The sequence below is a fragment of the Thermobia domestica genome, chromosome 10 (assembly GCF_964235325.1).
Source record: "Thermobia domestica chromosome 10, izTheDome1.hap1.1, whole genome shotgun sequence".
Lineage (NCBI taxonomy): Eukaryota > Metazoa > Arthropoda > Insecta > Zygentoma > Lepismatidae > Thermobia > Thermobia domestica.
In genome coordinates this window covers 267,617,103-267,637,737 of record NC_137463.1, presented here as the reverse complement: position 1 = coordinate 267,637,737, position 20,635 = coordinate 267,617,103, and positions in this window count along the sequence as shown.

The following is a 20,635-nucleotide window of genomic DNA, read 5'->3' as shown; positions in this document are numbered from 1 at the left end:
ACAACTCATTTGCCTATTACACAAATAAAAAAAAATGAATGAGAGTTTGGAGAATTGAAGTTGACTCCACGGGGCTCGAACTTCAGTTCTCCAAGGTAAAGATACAGTTTTGCTAAGATGGTTAGGAATTAAAAAAAATGATATATATAACGAAAGATGACCTAAGTCTAATCGATCCTGTTTTCCCCATAACGGTGTCTCCAAGGCGCTAGGAAAACAGGTGCGTAGTTAATAGTTAAGTGATTTAAACATGCGGAGCAAAAATCTCACAAGCTGCAAAGCTGAAAGAAAGATTTTTCGCTAATGGCTTGTTCAGTTGGCTACACTGACTATCACTCTGTCACCGAAGTGTGTGGAGATAGCAAAAATAGTTAAAAAGCAACAAACAAGGAAAGTTTAATTTAAAGTTTTTTTAAAAAAATGAGTTAATTTAGATAAAAATTTCTGATGGTCAATGTAACCGTATTTCAACTTTTTCAGTTCTTCTAGGTATGCTAATACCGGTTAAAGAAATAGGCATATCTTTGAAATAATAACCACATAAATGCTTTGGTTCTAACGTCAAATAGACTTTTAATAAATTTAACGAGAAATAAGGTGATATCTACAAAAATCAACAAGAAAGTTAATTTGGATTTACAAAAAAAAATGAATTAATTGACTTTACTGCAAATGAATCAGACTTTTGACTGTTTTGACCAAATAATATGATTTCTCTTAACACATTCTTCACTGTACAACGTAATATTCAAATTATTCAATCTTGACTGTAAAATTTAGCAACAATCTATTTCTACTCAACTAAACTGACAATATTCGATTCTTTATAATTACTATGACGTAGTTATACAAACAAAAATTTCTATTAAACTGAATATTAATTAGCAAAATGATTTATTGTTTTCCCCTAGGCATAAACGACTATTAAGTAATTTGCCCACAGTTACTCCTCTTTTTATTAATAAAAGAAATGGAAATAAGTTTAAGAATCGGATTGCGGAATGAAAGAATTAATGGTTTATGTTGCTTGCAAGACTTACTGGAGAAATAGTTTAGAAGCGATAGTATGCTTTTGAGAAAATTTAGTGCACTGTTTCTAATGAACTCTACTGAATTTTCAATATTAAAAGATTTGCATAAACCAAACATAGCTTTGTATACATATTATGTCAGTTGGAAAATAATACCATTCACAATAAAAATCGTTACACAACACTAACTACACAAATATTTCATATCCAAATGCACTACACAGAAATATATATATATATATATAGTACTACTATTATTATAATTTGGCCAATTGATCAAAATAATTACATTGTCGACGCTTTCTGATTTTCTCACTGATTCCTTATTTTGCGAATAAACGTTTCTCCATAGCTATGGACCCTATCTGCGTTCGTTGCTCAGATAGGTACCTCCGAAGGGATTTACTCGAGTATCTTAAATTTGTTTACCTTATTTACGAGACTCTAACGATATTACGGGATAAGAGTGTTTACACTTATTTGTCTGAAACTTACTCAACATAGCACGTCTTTGGAACCTTTATATTGATTGTTTCTTTTAAGAATGAGTATAATAAAAATTGACAAGTTACAATAAAATCATATTAAGCCTGTTTACCGCTCTGACACATATTTCCCTAACACAACCTATACAAATGTTAAAATTTGAAAAACTAGACTTTGACGCTAAATCATAGTTTACTCAAAACAGAAATTACATTACATTCACACATCTTAAACGCGATTTATGTTTAAAAGAGAAATAATTCATACTTGATATAAATAAATACTGGATTGCATATAAATGATTATAATGACGGCTTCAAGGATCTAAATATTGACACATTACGATTACAAATAAATGCATGATTGAAGATCAAATCAATGTATACAAATTTCACTAGTAAAATAATCAAAAATTTTATGGTACTTATTCAAGAATGAAATTAACAGTTCCTATATCAGTGAATTAATTTTGGAAATGCAACCAAGGCATTAGGCTATTTGTTTACTTCTTTTAAAAAGAAAGAAAAAAAATGCTCTAAATGTTTACGGACAGTTCCGTATGAATAAACAATGTCCCGAAGTTTCTAGGAAAAGGTGAGTATGGAGATCACGAATCACGGAAATATTGGCCATAGTCCTTCTTCAATAAAGAAAATAGCAGAATACTTTGTCCTACCTTAATAAGTCCTTCCGCTTATATTTCCACACTTCAGAAGAAAACTGCACTGTACTTAACTGACCGTCACAATGCTTCCTAATGTCCCTTCTCAGACCCCGCTGTCCTCTGGATTCAACTCCCGGAGAAGAGGTCCTCGTTTGTCTGAAGCGTCTGGGTCTTCCTGTGGCAAGGCATCTGTCTCGAGTATCGGGGATCGAACCCGTGTCTCCGTCCTTCATCTCCATGTTGTTGAGATGCAACGATGCGTCACTTATCAAATCCATCTGCACTTAAATTTCACTCGCACAGTTTCTATATATATATATCCGCCATACATCGCACTACTTTTCCTGTCTTTGCACTTTATGCGGGAAATCAACGTATATAGAATCACAGACTCACTTCAACATCACCATTTATGTAGCGTTACCGTAAGATGATAAGAATTTTGTCTATCTGCCGATGTTTTAAATATTTGTATAAATAATCTTGTAACGACGAAGTTGCTGTGGATAACGCGTGGTTTAAGTAACTGGCTGCTAACGGGTGTTTAGCTAGCCATTTTTCTGAAATTTAAACACTTAAATATATATATATATATATGTATATATGAGTTGACGTACGCTTATGAATCGCGTGTTGGTGATGTTTTCACGATGAAGTGTCGACTTAGAGTAACCTCTCTTCCGTGTGGGCGTTCTCCCAGCTTTCTTTATTTAAAAAAAAAATAGACGCTTCATTCTTCTCTTTGTGAATTTTGAATTTCGGATTCTGATTCGCCGCTTTAAGTTCGTGACACCATTTCCCAAAAGTCGGTTGATAATTTGGCTTGGGTTTCTAGCGTCTGTTCTGGGCTCGTACGTGATGTTAAAGAGTTTCATAAGCACTTGCGAAGATTGTAGATAAAAAATTTTGGTTCCTGTGTGTCTGTGACGTGATATTTGCGATATCGAGGTACTTAGGTAGTGCGACAGTATGGCTGGAGTAACAATACCATCGACTGGCGAGGTAGAACGGTGGGTGGTCTATTAGTGCGGTTACCGTCTTATGTTTTTTTTTTCTTTCTGAAAAGCAGAGAAACTTCTTTACCTGGGACAAATGAAAGAGGTTGCTCGGTTGCTAAATGAAACAAAATAAAATTTTCCTTGACTTTTTAAAATAAATTGAATTTACATATAACGATGTTTTAATTTGAATATATGAACAATTAATTAAGTGTGTGAGCGTAATTGTCACAGACGTTCCGCGCGTTCCCTCTCATTTTTACACCTGGTAGCAACTCCAGCCAGTAATAAATATTGTATTCATCATACAATAGAATATTTATACATTTATTTGCCATTTATTTTGTATGTCTACCTTTTTCTACTACCTGGCACATATCTACCAAGACAAGAAGTTGTCATTTGCTATGTAAGCCCAAAGTCAACAGTATTAATGCAATTCACACTACATTTACGGTAGCAGTCCTAGATTTTTTTTATATGTATATAATTCTGTCATCAATACCAAATAGCTTCTATTGATCATAGTCAAAACAAGTGAATTTAAAAATAACATTGCGTTTCAGTTTTGTCGGGATCCAAAATTACCATTTTGCTTTTGTTTCAACAACTTAGAATTTACTATAATGTCCTGCTGCGAGATGCTTCTGTAGAACTACGTTTCATATAGCTTTACTGATGAATAAACACTTAACTCCGATTTAACCAAACAACCAAGAATCTAAGGAATTACTAAAGCAATTTCAATTACAAAAGAACAATGTATCTTAATATGACGTTGCCTGTAATTCTTTATTCTGTTCTTTTTCCTAAGTCTTTTAAGTAGATAAACAAATTCAACTTTTATGACAATGGATCGGATACAGAGTTTTAGCTTTGTAATTTAAAAATGGAATCCTGAAAACGTGACAGCTATGATTGAATCGTGGCTAAATTGCGAGGGCCGTAGTGGCTCAGCGTTAAAGCGTTCACCTCCGGTGCTTGGGGTTCCGCGTTCGATCCCAGCTCTCACCAAGTGAAATTTGTGATGTGCAAACACCATGTGCGTGGGTTTTCTCGGGGATCTCCCGTTTCCTCCCACTTTCTTCATTTCACTCATTACTCATCATCACCGTCTCCTTTAGCCTAACCGGCTCAAAGATTTAATTTCATTTTTTTCGTGGCTAAATTGAAAGTGTATGTACAGTCATGTCCAAAATTATTGTCGTATGTCTATAGATATGTTGTAGGAATATAATTTGATAACGAATATGCCCGGTATTTCTCGTAATGTTAGTATGTGTATAATCGGCTAAGACATATATGTGGTAAATTCCATGTCAAAAAAGCACTAAATAAAAACAACAAAACGAAAATAAAACTTTCTTGTCCATTTAGCAACATTTTATTTTACTCGTTCTAATTTTCGTACTTATAATTCTTTTCCTATGAAATTTACCACAAATATACATTTCCCAATTATACACATAGTATCAGTATTAAAAGTGCCCTGCAACATCATTATCAAATTATATTCTTACAAGAAGACAGTTATAGATATGCGACATTCATTTTGGACATGAGTGTACACGGTTGATAAATATTTACAGCTTCTTTGACGCAAATAATTAATGAAATACATTCATTCTTAAAATTTCATACTAAAATTTTACCCAACTTGTAACAATACTGCAATTACTTTATCACGTGAAAATATACTCCAAAATTCTAGCTTGTAGCCAAGATTTTTACACCTGTCATGGATTCTCAGTTCGTGATCATTAGCACTTGAGGAAGTGCCCCATATTTTAATGGTTGAGGGTAATGTACTTGAGGAAATAACACGACGTCCTCTGCGTAGTACTGAATGGTTTAATAGATAGGGAATCTAGTTTTGTTACGTACTATAACATTTTAGGTTAAATAATAGCCCTGAATTCGTTATTAAAATTATAGAAATATTTCAAAGACAATTCATATACTTACCACCTGTTCAATTGATAACACAAGAAATCAAATTTATTTGAACTATTGTATTTTTCGTGGATTTTCTGCATTGAACTTAATCTTCTTTATAAACGAACTTACCTACATACACTATGGCTTCCTCACATACTACAGAACTATCCAGAAGGAGCAGGTTTCTACACGTCTGGCCATGAAAGAAGTAAATGATACCATACGGTACAGACCATAGAAAATGATATCATAAGATACGGATCAGGGACCTTAATGACGTATACATATTTCTGCAAGTTATCGTTACAGTACTCATGTCTAACTTTATTCAACTCCGTGTAGTAAATGGGCAATTCTCTGGCAAGTAGGAATGCGCACGAGACAAGATTGGAGACTGTCTCGTCTCGAAAATGTGTTGTAAAAGTGATGTCTCGACTCGAAAAATATATATTGGAAGAGCTGTGTCTCGGCTCGAATTTTGTCAGGAAAATTCTGTCTCGACTCGACTCGAGCGCATCCCTACTGGCAAGTGGTCCATTGTCAGTAAATTTTCAAAATTAATTTGAAACTATGATGTTTATGTTTTTTTCCATTAAGAAATAGTGTAACTATATACTGAGACACTTAAAATCTTTTTGAAAAATATATTTGATAGGTTTTGACCACATAAACTTTGTCTGTTCTACACCTTGCTTTTCACATATCCCAATTTTCAAATAATTTTCATACTAAATTCTAAACCTGTAATTATATGAACAATAACGGAAAATATAAAGTGGACCTTTGGCAAAATTTGAGAATTTTGTTTTAATTAATGATTGATTCTGATAGGCTAAAATCGTAGTTTTCTCATGTTATGTTTTGCTGCCCCGTGCGTAACGGAAAACATGTATTTTTTGTGTTTCCTTTGTAATTGTAGAAGATAAAGTATTGAAACTTTTGCTCCAAAGTAGAATTATTATTAGCCTCTTAGTGGTACTTATTATTATTATTTTTTATTAGTCTCTGTATTTACTTCATGAGGTATAGAAATGTTGTTCCGTGCGTAACGTTACGCACGGGACATTTACAGATTTATGCAAGGAAGTGAATAAAATTAAGTTATTAAGATTTCAATACGTGTTTATTGTTATTGAGGTTAAACAATGATTTTTTTTTAAGGCTAGCCATTGGCTAGCAACCTTTCAGAGGGCTACACCCTCTTTTAGGGAAGGGTAGTTAAAGCTATAGGAGAAGTGAGGAATTGATGGATGGGCTATGGGCTGTTTTATTTAAATCATCTTTTATTTTGAGGTCTTTATGATCTTTTCGATCATAAACATACAACAAGGTATAGGGAAAAAACATATGGTTATATAAATGTTAACATAACGAAAAATAATATAGTAAATGTAAGAATACAAAACAACATGACAAAAAAGAAAGAAACTATCGAATTTAAGTGAATATAGCAACGGAGAAAATATAGTGAATAAATGAACTCATAACAATAAGCAATAAAGGAAAACTAACGAAATTTAGAATATAAACTAACGCTCAATGTGAAATCATAGGCACTGATGGAGATGAGAGATGAAGTGAGGTGCACTTGACGCCACAACACATTATGAGGACTGTTAGAAGGACAAATGCGGTTATCTTCCGCCTAGGGGCTGCTCTAGGCTAATGAAGACGTGGTGAGCCCTGTTAGTAATGATGGAATCACTGTGCACAAAATGATGGAAAAATATGAGGGAGATGAACATGCAGGCGATATTCTTCCAGGAGTTGACGATCCATGTGGTCTGGTGGTACAGTGTAGCAGTATAATGTAAACAGAAGGTGAAGTGGAGTATAATGGTATCGTGCGGGAGAGGAGTGAAGTGCAAGATGATGCATGGTTTCAAAGAGGAGAGGTTGATGTTGTGTGTAACGCTGAGTGATGAACTTTAAACGGAGTGCTTCAAGATGATAGCGGAGAGTAGGAAATGAGATCAAGGAATAGAGATCACGAGTCGGACTTGGCAGAGAGATTCGGAAGGCAATGCGAAAAGCATGTCTTTCAAAAATGGCTAGTTTGTCATAATAGGAGGATGAAGCGGAAATCCAAGCCGGAAAGCCATACGTAAGAACTGGCCTGAGAAAGACTTTGTAGGTGTTCAATATGACGTTAGCTGTAAGGCCCCAGGTAGTACCGGTTAGCCGTTTTAGCAAGTTCAGACGGTTGTAGGCTTTAGTTCTGATACTTTGTAGGTGTGGTTTCCAGGTGAGATGGTTATCGAAGATAATGCCTAAGTATGTGACAGTGCGTGTTGGAGTGATGAATGTATCGTGGACAGTGAGCTTTAGAAGGGATGGATTGCGATGAACTTTGGTACCTTTACGGGGTGGAACGAAAACGATGGCTTGAGTTTTGGAGGCATTAATTTTAAGTTTCCATTTAGAACACCAGTGGGTGAAACCATCTATAGATGCTTGTAATGAAATATTTATAGCTTGGATGGTTTTGCCAAGAGCAAGGAAAGCAGTGTCGTCAGCATACTGGAAGAGGTGAACGTCAGTCGGTAGCTGCGGAAGATCTGCAACAAACAGGATGTATAAGAGAGGGGAAAGTGCAGAACCTTGAGGTACCCCACACATAAGAAAAATAGGATGTGAAAGCTGCTCATTTATTGCAATGTATGAAATGCGACATGCTAGGAAGTGATAAATAAGGCGAATGTAGGTTATCGGAAACTTAAATTTAATGAGCTTGTATATGAGTGCTAGGTGCCAAACCTTGTCAAATGCCTTCTCAAGATCGAAGAGAAGAAGACAGGAGGGTTTAATGGAGTTGTAATGATTGGTGATCAGAGTTGTGAGACGGAGTAACTGATCGTTGATTGAAAAAGATGGTCGAAAACAGGCTTGGTGTGTAGGTAGTAGTTGGCGGTCGAGTAAATAAGGATGTAGGCGTTTTACAAGTATTCGTTCGAAAATTTTGCTGAATGTAGAAGTTAACTGTATGGGGCGATAGGATGAGAGATTCGATGGAGGTTTATGAGGTTTGGGAAACATAAGTGTTTTAGACACTTTCCAGTCAGTAGGAAAAAATCCAGTTCGGAGTATAAATGTATATATAAATGCCAAAAGGGTAAGTAGTGTTATAGGGCTTTCTTTAATGTGTCTGTAGGTAATAGAATCGAGGCCAGGTGCAGTGTTTCGTTTGCGCTGGATGACGGATGTAATTTCGGGAACTGTGATAGGACTCGTAAGAACATGGTCGGGAAGTACATGAGTGATGTTTGGTTGCAAAGTCCTAGAGTGAAGATTCACTTGATCGACTGGATGAGGTATGTCCGTGTTGTCCGACTCGGATGGAGTGAATATGTCCTGCAGATAGTCAGCAAAAGCGTTTGCTTTATCTATGTCTGAATGAAGTGGAGCATCATGTAGTAGAAGAGGGTATGGGGTCCTGGTGTGTTTGCCACAGAGTGCATTGAAGCGCTTCCAGTATAGGGTAGGATGTGCTGTGTCGGAAAGATGATTGCAGGTTTTCACCCACTGGCGTAATTTATAAGCCGAAATGTAGTTATGAACTGTTCTTTGGAGTTGACGATGAAGGCGGAGTGCTTCGGGATTCCGGGTGCGCAGGAATTCCCGATATGACTGGCGTGAGCGACGGACAAGAGCTAGATATTGTGGTGGGAGTTTCGGCCGATACGGGATGGATTCAGACTGTGGAATGTATCGTGAAGAAGCCTGTTGAATGGTGGTAGTGATAGTATCGACCTGGTGCGTTAGTTCGTCTTGCGTAGTTGGGGATTCGTAGGCTGCTAGTGCGTTTGATATATAGGAGCGATATGAGGGCCAATCTGCTTTATCGTAACGTTGAGATATTCGTGGCGAGGGTGATGATGATGGAGAAGTAAGACCGGAATGATAAGTGAGCTTAATGGAGGCATGGTCGCTCCCAATTAAGTCCAAAACAGTTACCGTACAACGACTGATGATAGTGTTGGAGACTAATGCTATATCGGGTGTAGTATTACTGATAGGACGAGTTGGGGACGGTAGTAGAAGCAGAGAGCCGGTGGTATGAACAGTAATGAAGTCCGTAAAGTCATCTCGCTCTGTTTGAGAACGACTATGAAGGTTGATGTCGGCGAGAATAATGAAGTGTTTATATGATTGAGAGATGTGTGAAAAAAAGTCGTGAGGAATGGGAAGGCCGGGGCGGATGTAGATTGTTGCGAGAGTAAGAGCAATATTTTTGAAATACAAGGTAGTGATGACGTATTCGGGGATGTGTAAGAGAGGACATTGGTGTGATCGGTATGGAAGTGAATGACGGAATCCTATCGCAACTCCTCCGTTGGCTCTAAGTGCTGGGATGTGACTATCATGACGGAGTAAGGTGTATCGAGGGACAGTGCATGAGGTAGTGTGCTTTAGAAAGGTTTCGTTTAACAGAAATGCTGTAACGTTTTCTTCCAGCAAGAGAGTCTCAAACAGTACTTTGTTTTTAAGAAGAGAGCGGATATTGAGAAATAAAAATATTATATCCATAGTTGAGAAAGTTATACTGCTGTTTCGAGTTTAGTGGTATGGAAGTGGACATAGTTGTTGGAGTATGTAGCGTATAATGATACATGAAAAGTGGATTTGGCGGAAGCAATGATATGTTGAAGAACATGTTGACGTTGGAATGGATGGATATTTTGTAATGTCAGAGCAATGAATTCGAGTAGTTTGCTAATGGTGACAGGATCGTCAACTGTGCGGTTGGTAGAAACTGTCGGTTCTGCAGCCCGCAAAGGAACAACAAGCTCTGGATGAGATTCTTGGGCTGTAGGTTTGCCTTTACATTTATAACTATATGCGGGGTGTTGATCATTGCACGTGGGGCATTTTGGTGGTTGTTGCATGTTTGGGCAGATACGAGTTTGATGAGGCCCAGAACAGTAACCGCACACAGTAGAGTTGGTGCACTGAGAAGTGTGATGGGAGTTGTATACCTGGCACTTTTCACACCGGAGAGGCAAAGGTGGAGAAGAACGCGATGGTTCGACACGATGTTTACGTTTATATATAAGTGCCCCTGCAGTGAGGAGGTTATCGATGGTGTCTTGTGATGAGGTGAGGACACGTACCATGTAAGTAGGACCAGCATTATTTCTAATACGAATGACTTTGCTGATGGTATGTCCTTCATATTGAAGTTCTTCATGAATTTCCTCATCACTGTAAGTTGGTTCGACTCCTCGAATTACTACGGAAAGTAGTGGAGGTCGTCTCGGTGGGGGTGCTTGTTTGCGTCGACTAGAGCTGAGTGATGTGATGGTAGCCTGTTTGCCGAATATTTCAAATGAAGCCTTATTCCGAACTGTAGTGGCAAACTCTGGGTCTGGCGATTTGAAGATGTACCCGTTTCTGGTTTTTATTACTTCTGTTAGAGGTATGCTCGGTAGATATTTTCGAAGTTGAATTGTTACGAACTTTTCATTGCTGAACTTCGTGTCGTATTGTTGAAGGAGAAATGAGTGAAGAGAGGGTTTATCCGAAATGTGATTGTCCATGAGAGATGATTGATTATGATTGGCGGCGTTAGCAGTGTGGTCATCGGCTGCATCCATATCCGAAGTGTCTGATGGTCTATCTCGATGCTGCTTTTTCGCCTGATGGCGAGACTGCGTTACGGTATCAGAATACAACTGCTTGCTTCTTGGTGATCTGGACCGCGTGGAGATGTTTGATGTAGTTGAGGCAGTTGAACTGCCCGACTGGGTTCGCTGTCTGTTCCCCGTATCCTTCCGCTTGACCACCTTCGTGGCCGAAGCAGAGGGAGGCAAGAAAACAGCTGGTAAATTTGCGTGTCGGCCATCCCCTATGGGTCCACCAGAAGCATTGGGGTCCGCCATCTTGCAGACCGGAAGTGTAATAAGCCGTGACTCTGATCGATGTAATTCTGATGAAAGATGAGTGAGATGATGAAGGTGGGACAACCCGTTTGGATAGCTGTCCAGGTGGAGCAGCCCCTCTGGCTCGATCCGTAGATCCGACCGCCCTTGACTGGATGAGTCTGACGAGAGGATCTCAAGAAAGAGACAGACAAGAAGCTCAGGATTTGGAACAGGAAGGCTCGTTCAAAAATCGTTATCATGCACTTGATAACGCTTCAGAGCAAGCTCTGGAATAGTATCGTAAACAATGAAGAATTAACTTCTATATTAACTCAAAGAAACATGAATTTGCTGAGAGAAACTAAACCAAACATAACTACCGAAAACGTCTACGTTACGTTACATAGAAACATTTACCACGAGGCTTAGAAACAAATTATTGTGATAAATCATTTTTTTTTTCTTTTCATTAGAAAGGTGGATATTAAAGTTGGTTTGACAATCTTGTAGGAGACAAATAGATTCGCTTCAAAACTCTTTAGTTCTTTTCAAAAACATCTATTGGTTCTGAAAAATTATAATACATTCTTTCACCCTTTATCAGTAAATTAGGTGCTGGAAGTATGTTTAAAACTTGATCAAATGAGACACAAGATCTATTCTTTTCATCAAAACAAATCTTTGTACACCTGTTTCCATGCATTTCAGAATTGCTACTCTAATGTCCCTATCTTCCTCTACATTGTATACATCACTTTGAGACACACATATATACCGATATTTAATCCTATTTCTGGAAGAACTACAATCAAATTCCACTAGGAGAAATACACCTGCTCTAATATTCTCCACTCTGAGCTCGAGGGTCGGAGTTGGAATATCATAATGAACTTTGGCTTCATATAACGCTGCATTCTCATTTTATTTTTCAGTCTTACCTTGTCCTTATGTCTAAATTTTCTAGCCCTTCCAACTCCACTCACTGCTTTTGTTGATCGATTCAGTTCATCACTGACAATATTACTTGGAACAAAGTTACTTTTCTGTGAATCCATTATTACTTATTTTAAAAACTCACACTAAAAATCTTCACTGTGAAATAACAAACAATCGTGACAAATAACCAAAAATCAACTATTTCCCTTAAATTCACTTTCCTGCAGTTCACCTGACAATGGGCAGCATTCAAACAACTCAATATTTGGTAGGTATTAATAACACAGAGGATCGAGCAACCAAACAGTTGTACAACATTGTGTGGTTAGAACGCCACCAATCAGCGCTCAGACAAGTAGTCCAAAGACATGGTTACAACGCTAACCGAGTTGCTTAGCAAAGTAAGTCTATGTTAATACTTTGGAATATAATTTTATTCATTTAAATTAAGTTATGGATGCAAAACTTTTATGATTGTAAATTTCCAAAGTTAATGTTAAAATATCAATCTCTTTAGTAAGGATATTGCATAACAACAGTCTTAGAACAAAAAAATAATTGCATGGTTACTTTTCTATCCCGTGCGTAACGGTGAATAAAAAAGAAAACATAATGTGACAGTAATTAGATTCCTTTTACCAATTTAAAAACATAATCTACAGTAAGGAGAATGAATGTAGAACATAGATGATGGCATATAAAATTAAAATGCTGTCATAAACCACAGAGAATATCAAATGAAATCGAGGCTGTCAAATGAGCTTTTTGTCTGAGTCCCGTGCGTAACGCTTAATTTTGGCTTATAACTCAAATTTTCAATTGTTTTGAGTGTTTCATTTTATGTAACTATGTATTAATAATTTTCCTCCTGATTTTGACACATTTTTTATTTTATTTGAAAATATATTTTTTTAAAAGAAGTAGTTTTTGTGTACAGATGTCCCGTGCGTAACGCCGAGAATAGCCGAAATAGAATACTTTTGAAACTTCATCTCTTGAGGGATCTCAACGTGGAGGAAAAACGTGTAGATTTGGTGTTAATTTCATAATCAGGGTAGTGATAAGCAGGACCGTGCCTTCGGGGGGGGGGGGGACGAGCGGGGCGCCGGAGTAAGGGGGCGAAAAAATTTCGGGAGAAAAAAGGAAAAAAGACAGGAAAAATTGCTTATGCGTATTTAGATTATTGTTTTAAACAAAATAAACATTTTAAACATGTTTTTTTTTGTTTAAAACAAAGTACTTTGTTTTAAACGTTTAAAACGTTTTAAACAAAAAAAAAACGTTTTAAACATAAAAAAACGTTCTTTTTGTTTTTTTAAAAAAACATGTTTTTTTTTTCAACCCTGCTTGGAATATATGTATGGGGGCGCCGTTGTATACTCTCGCCCCGGGCGCTGATTTTCCACGGCACGGCCCTGGTGATAAGCAAAATAAGTAGGTGAAAGGAAAGTTAAATGTTAAGTATCGGAACTAGGGTACCCGTACCTAATTGGTTTTACTGTGAACAGTGGCGTGTTTAAGATTTTGTTTCAGATAGGGCTTTGGTAAGTTTATTCCTGGAAATGTGAAAATTCTCCAAGATATTTCATTTACTTTAAAATAGTAAATAAAATTTCTGGGGCTTAAGCCCGAAAGCCCCCCTTAAATACGCCACTGACTGTGAAGAACATATTGTAAGAAACTAAGGGAAGATAACTTGCGCAATGCATTAACTCTTGTGTGCAGACTTCTGCAGCTGTATAGAGCTTTCTTTCCTTAGTATGTAGCGATAAAATTTTAAATTTTGTCGGTGTGACCCTCCTCAAGAACCGCCTCTGTTTCAGAATTAATCCAGCATCATAAAATCAAGTTACTCGAGTCAGCTAACAGCAGTCAATAAAGAGAAAAAAAGAGCATGAATCAATGTGCTGAACACATATTGCACAACTGATAGAACGCTGACTAATAAAAAACGACGCTCTGGCGTCGTAAAATTTACTTTTGAATTTTCGTCTTAACAGAACGATTTTTTTTTTTCTTTTTAATCGTCTGGTGTCACCTAACATATTAAGTGTGAAAGAATGCAATGTTTACTTGCTTTGCGGAAATAAGCAACTGAATATCGATAGCAAAACTGAAAATATCTCTTTCGAAATACCTCAAAGATTATGTTGTAAAATAATATCACGTTGGAAGATTGCAAGAAATATCTCTCTGATCACAAATAATTGCAGCTTCTGAAATTCTTCAGATAAATTAAATGAAACTTGATTGCGTCTTAGGAAGTTTTATTTTTTAAAGCTCACCAATAAACTTTCCCACACGCACTTTTCTGTAGCTGCTGGTTATAGTCCATTTCTGCCCATTGGATGGACAACATTTGAGAACGGAGTGATGTAACGGCAGCAGGTTTTGCGTTTTTCAGCGTCTCAATACACAATACATGAGTATTATACATACAGCGGAAATGTTATAAAATGTCATATATATATTACCATATGAAAAAATCTAATGGAGTTCCGTTAGGAGTGCATGCATAAGGCAATAGTTCATTTCGACAAAACTAACGTCCTGCATAAGCGACGACACCAAGAAAACATTGGGGAGACATAGTTACTGTAAAGCTTTCTCGTATAGAATAGTACTTTCCACTAATTTCTACAAATATAACTATTTCCAATATTTCATGAATAGTAGTATTTTTTCAATGAAAATGACACTTAGTTGGCGGCTATTTGAAGCGTTCGTAACGCGTTTTTATTGCTCAGGCATACGCTTGGAATACGCTGACCAAGTATTTAAATGTGGATGGCTAATTACACTGCGCTGCAAACGCTAAAGCAATAAAAACGCGCACAAAACGCCAGCTCGAGCGTATTTGGTGCGTTTTGGAACAATAGACCACCTGATGTTTAAAAGATGTCTAAAGGAAGGGAAAAAAGGAAAGGCATGTTGCCAGGCAAGGGAATTTTAGCAAGAAACAGCTGCTTTGAAGATGCTTTCTGCAGAGTATTGGAACTCTGCTATTATAGACGTGGACCTGACAAAAAAAGACCTGGAAACCCTGACTGGCTCACAGTATAACTCTGGCGAAAGTAAAATTACCGAGAAGCCACCTAGGTCGCGTTCGCCGCAGGGGCTAACGCATCAAAAACGCATTCTCAAATAGTCATACGCTTAAATATTGGGGGCTCATCCTCTTTAATGTCAAACGCACAGTGACGGTTGACGTTTGTGGAAGATTGGATAGTTTGTATCATTAAGCAAAGATGAAGAAATTCTGTAGTTATCTGGTGAATAAATTTTGTATACTGCGCTCTTGGGAATTTGTAATTCCCATGAGGAATTAAGGACATGTCTTCTTTAACTTCAAACAAGAATTCTGCTGTTGTCTCTCGCATGTCTTCTGGTAGTCAATGGCTGTTCTCTTCGCGGAAGATTAAACAACCGTACGTCACGTGGTGAGGTACCATGATTGAAAGTATCTTTCCGTATATTTTACTGAATTTCTTATTACTCTGCAGCACACGCTTTTCTCTCGGTTGTGAGTCTATTTCTGATTTCGTGGATACAGTTTCAGAGACGACTCGTGAGGGAAGTTCCACTGACAATAAATTAAAGTTTGGTACTTGAAACTAAGAACATAAATGTCAATGTAATGTATTACGTCCCCGAACTGTTTCTTTTGCACTTATAGAACATCAAGGATCACGGTGGCTCAGTGGTAGAACACTTTCTTCTAAAGTGAGGAAGTTTTAGTTCGATCCCACTCACACGAGTTTGTGATGAACAATGTTGTGATCGTGAGTTTTCTCTACGCCCTCTCGTTTGCTCCCACATTCTCATTCCATTAGGTTATTTTACAATCGTTCAATTTCATTAACAATCAGTCTCGTAATACTAGAAATTTCATTCCATTTTATTTTACAATACACCAATTGAATATTAACAAAACAAACCTCAGGATCGTACTATTTATAGCAATTTTCCTTTATTTTAATTTTTCTACCTTAAAAGCTTCACAAATTATAAATTAAATTAATTTTTTATAATCAGAACAAGAAGTGAGTAATTATACAACTCCGGCCTTTACAGTTTCATTTCTTGTTTGTTTGTTATCCGCTCTGTCCTGCCACATTGGTCGAATAGTCGACAGTTTATTGTGGTGTACATTTACGAGCTGAGTCGAGTCGAGAAGTTTACGACACGAGACGAGAAGAAGCTCCCCGAGAATCGAGACGACACGAGAAAGAAATCTTCGAGAATTGAAATGAGACGAGACTTCTATATGCATTTACGAGACGAGACTAAAAAGCTATTTTTCCTTTCGTCTTGTCTCATGGGCAACGCTAGATGAAATGAAAGATGAGATTTGGAAGAAAATTACGTATAACTGAACAAAAGTGGAAATACAACAAATGATAAAGGGTAGTGAAGTTGGAACTCAAAAGAATTTTGCCTTTCAGTAACCTGATTTACTATCAATACGATCTAATTATGGAGCACATTAATTTGATAGGAACTGGAACGACTACCATAGTTCCTTTTCAGACCTATGTGTACCATAGATGTACATTTTACTTCGACCTCACTCATCCTCGCCCTCGCAGTAGCAGTTGGCCCTCGCCCTCGCGAATGGAATTGTCCATCCCCCTCGCTGTCGAAACTTGTCCTCGCCCTCGCGACCAAAACTTGTCCTCGCCCTCGCGCACCCTCACCATCGCCATTGAAGCTTGTCCTCGCCCACGCGAACCCTCACCCTCGCCATCGAAGCTTGTCCTCGTCCTCGCGCACCTTCGCCCTCGCGCACCTTCGCCCTCGCTGCCGAAACTTGTCCTCGCCCTCGCCGTCGAAGCTTTTCCTCGCCCTCTCGCACCCTCACCCTCGCCATCGAAGCTCGTATTCGCCCTCGCGATAGGAGTTGTCCATTATCCTCGCTCGCCCTCGCCTTCGTGCTCAAAACTTTTCCTCGCCCTCGCACACCCTCGCCCTCATATCATTGAGGGCGAGGGTAATTGAGGGTGAGGAGGCCTCGAGAGAGCCTCCTTCGTGAGGATCATAGCATCAATTATTCAACCTATTTGTTGAATTATTTCCTTATCGTCAGTGGCGGATCCAGGGGGGCGATCGCTCACCCCCAGAAGAGGAAACTTCTTTATTTTATATATACAAATAAAACGCATCCCAGAGTTTGGAGCTCTTAAAAGTAGCTCTAAGTAGCAGTATTACAACCCACCACACCCACCAGAAGTCCGTCCTGGATCCGCCCTTGCTTAACATACGTCCTAAAGAAAGGAAACGAAACATATCATCGTATAACTTACTGTGGAACACCTAAAATGGAACAACTGTTACAATGGAGATCTCGGTCATAGTGACGTTTACATCATTTATCAACAGTATCCAATGCCTTTACTTCAAAATGTACCTTGAACTACGATGCAAGCATAAGTATTCAGTCACACAAGGGCGGCTCTCATGAGGGTGAGAATGAAATCAAGGTTTGATGAGTGGCGGTAGAGTGACTGCCGTGGACTATCTGTCAGAATTTGACAGTCAACACGTTGGCCATCCCTGATGTATGTAGCGTAACTGAGGAATTTGAACAAATTCAAAGGGAAAGATCTAAAGAGCTTATTTTTAAAGATCCGTCAGCAAACAAATAAAATACTTCAGAACACTATTGTTGAATTATCACTCGGAAATATATACCCACTCTAACCTATAACATGAATGACTTCATTGATTTGAATGTGAATCTAAGTTAATTGGTATTTTAAAATATAAACTGAAATGTGTCAATGTGCTTGTAAGGTTAATTTCGATGCTCAAATATTGTTAATATTCACCACTAATAGAGATACATTTGTCCTACCTTAACAATGTTAATTTTTTTTTTCAATAATTGCCATAAATATGAAAGTTTGTCTGAAAAAACTACCCTAGGGGCCAATTTGTGCACTTTATCACTTTGGTCTTGGTTCATTTTTGGCAGCTATCATTGTTGGAAAGTTTATTTTCAGTAATTCCCACAATTATGAAATTATATCTTTCAAACGTTGTCTCAAGGATTCCTTACACTACAAATACGTAAAGGCAAATGAAAAATGAAATCTTTAGTTTAAGATCCCACGATTATGCAAGCTAAATGCTAAAGGAGACAGAAGTGAATGATGAAAGAAATAGTTGAATGAGAATGTGGTAGGAAACTGGAGAATCCTCAGAAAACCCACGAACACGATGTCCTCCACCACGAACTTACTTGGACGGGAATCGAACATGCGACCCTTCGAACAAAGGTAATTTCTCTATCGCTGAGCCACCGTTCCTCCCTAAATGGCACGCTCAGAGCTTAGCGCCTCCAGGGGCCTTGGAAAGATTATCGAGCCTAAAATGATTTAGCACTGACTTTTATAAATCCACCAATTCAACAATTAATAATATCGTGCAAACTTTAATACGTGCAAACTTTAAGATTGTAGTAATGAAAGAAAAGATGAAATCTTTAGTTTAGCGCCCCAGAGTTATGTAACTGCTAAAGGAGATGGATGAAATTGCAAGTGAATGATGATGAAAGAAATGGTGGAACGGGAAAGTAAGAGAACAAACCTTTATTTTCTTTGGCACAAATAATTAAACGTGTAGATTAATTGATTTCCAGAAATTTTATTATAATTAGCAATTAAAAACTGAAAGGGCGATCACAAACTTTTCTTGCCCAGGACCTCGCAACAATTTGTTACACGCTGCCATACATCATTAAAACAGGAGTAGAGTGACTGAATTATTTTGCTCTGTGGTTGAAAAGTAATAATGCAAAACAGACAATTATTGACTTGAAGAGATAGGATAGTTTAAAAATTCTGACTGGGGAATAAAATCTTCATCTTTACGTTTTACGATTATCGCAGTCTTGTAGCCAACCTGGAACGAAAGAGATTCAGCCCACTGAAGATTCTTTGCGAATATCATTTCAATGTGAATTTCGAACAAGATCTAAGCTTACCTTCATGCTTACGTTACGTCAAACAACTAACATATAAGGTGGAAATTATTCAACTTTTTTCATAGGATGTAATCCAGCTGACTAATAAAAATTTCATAAGCTTTATATGTTATATGTTGATTGATTAAATGTTGCACCTGATAATATGTAGTCGTTACTGCTTGTTGCATAGTATTAGCGTGTGTAATGGTTGTATGGGGGAGAGGAGTATTTAAACGCTAATATTCTAAAGTGAAATATTTACATAAAAATTAGGATAATTAAACATTTTCAATAACTCCCTCTTAGACTTCGACTCTGGTTATAGCTCGATTACCGGTGATTACTGAAAGTTAATGATATTGAAATATACAAAGGAAGTTAGTATAGTGTCTAGCAAGCATGTCTGCTTTGCAGCAAGTCTCAGGTTCGATTCCCTTGAGTGAAGTTTGAACGCATTATGGTGGTTTGGATCCTACCATAAACTATAGATTCACGTACCATTTAGCATCGGCATCGGTGATGAATTATAAAGGGACATTAACTCTAATACATCAGAATACAGACAGTCGACTGATTCCCAGATATTCATAAGTAAAACTTATATTTTCCAAAACAGCAAATTACGTTAGTAGAGTGCTATTTTTTTCTAAATATAGATCACTAGCAGCGTTCACCCCGCTTCGCTGCGGTCACCCCGGAACGCAATAAACTTTGTTACTTAGATAATTTTTACTTTTTCGCTTTCAAGTGATATGATAAAAACCATAGAAGATTGCAGTAAATCTTAACATTATATCGCCTGTCATTTATGTTAACCCGCCCCGCTTCGCTGCGGTCATCCCGGTGCTGGCATATTGTAAAAGTGTCTGTAAAAATAAGCAAATCAATTAAAAAATTTTAAACAGAAGATTCAAGCTATTTTCCGCTGTATATCGCCTGTCATTTATGTTAACCCGCCGAGTGACACGGTCATGCGGGTTGCATATAAATACGTTTATTTTTACCTATGATGAACTAATAACAAAGGATTTGTACGTTATGGACACTTGAATGGTCAATTATCTCAAGACACTGGTAATTAAAAATTAAAGTGATATGATAAAAACCATCTAGGGTCCAAATCCTAATAACCCCCCAAAAATGAAAGAAATTGGTTCAGCCGTATTAGCGTGATGAGCGGACAAAGGATTTTGTACGTTCTCTTTTATATACTAGCAGCGTTCACCCCGCTTCGCTGCGGTCACCCCGGAACGCAATAAACTTTGTTACTTAGATAATTTTTACTTTTTCGCTTTCAAGTGATATGATAAAAACCATAGAAGATTGCACTAATGTTAACATTATATCGCCTGTCATTTATGTTAACCCGCCCCGCTTCGCTGCGGTCACCCCAACCCGCCCCGCTTCGCTGCGGTCATCCCGGAACGCAATAAACTTTGTTACTTAGATAATTTTTACTTTTTCGCTTTCAAGTGATTTATAGCGCCTGTCAGTTATGTTAACCCGCCGAGTCACAGGGTCATGCGGGTTGCATATAAATACGTTTATTTTTATACCTATGATGAACTAATAACAAAGGATTTGTACGTATGGACACCTGAATGGTCAATTATCTCAAGACACTGGTAATTGAAAATTAAAGTGATATGATAAAAAACATCTAGGGTCCACATCCTAACAACCCCCCAAAAATGAAAGAAATCGGTTCAGCCGTATTAGCGTGATGAGCGGACAAAGGATTTTTTGTACGTATT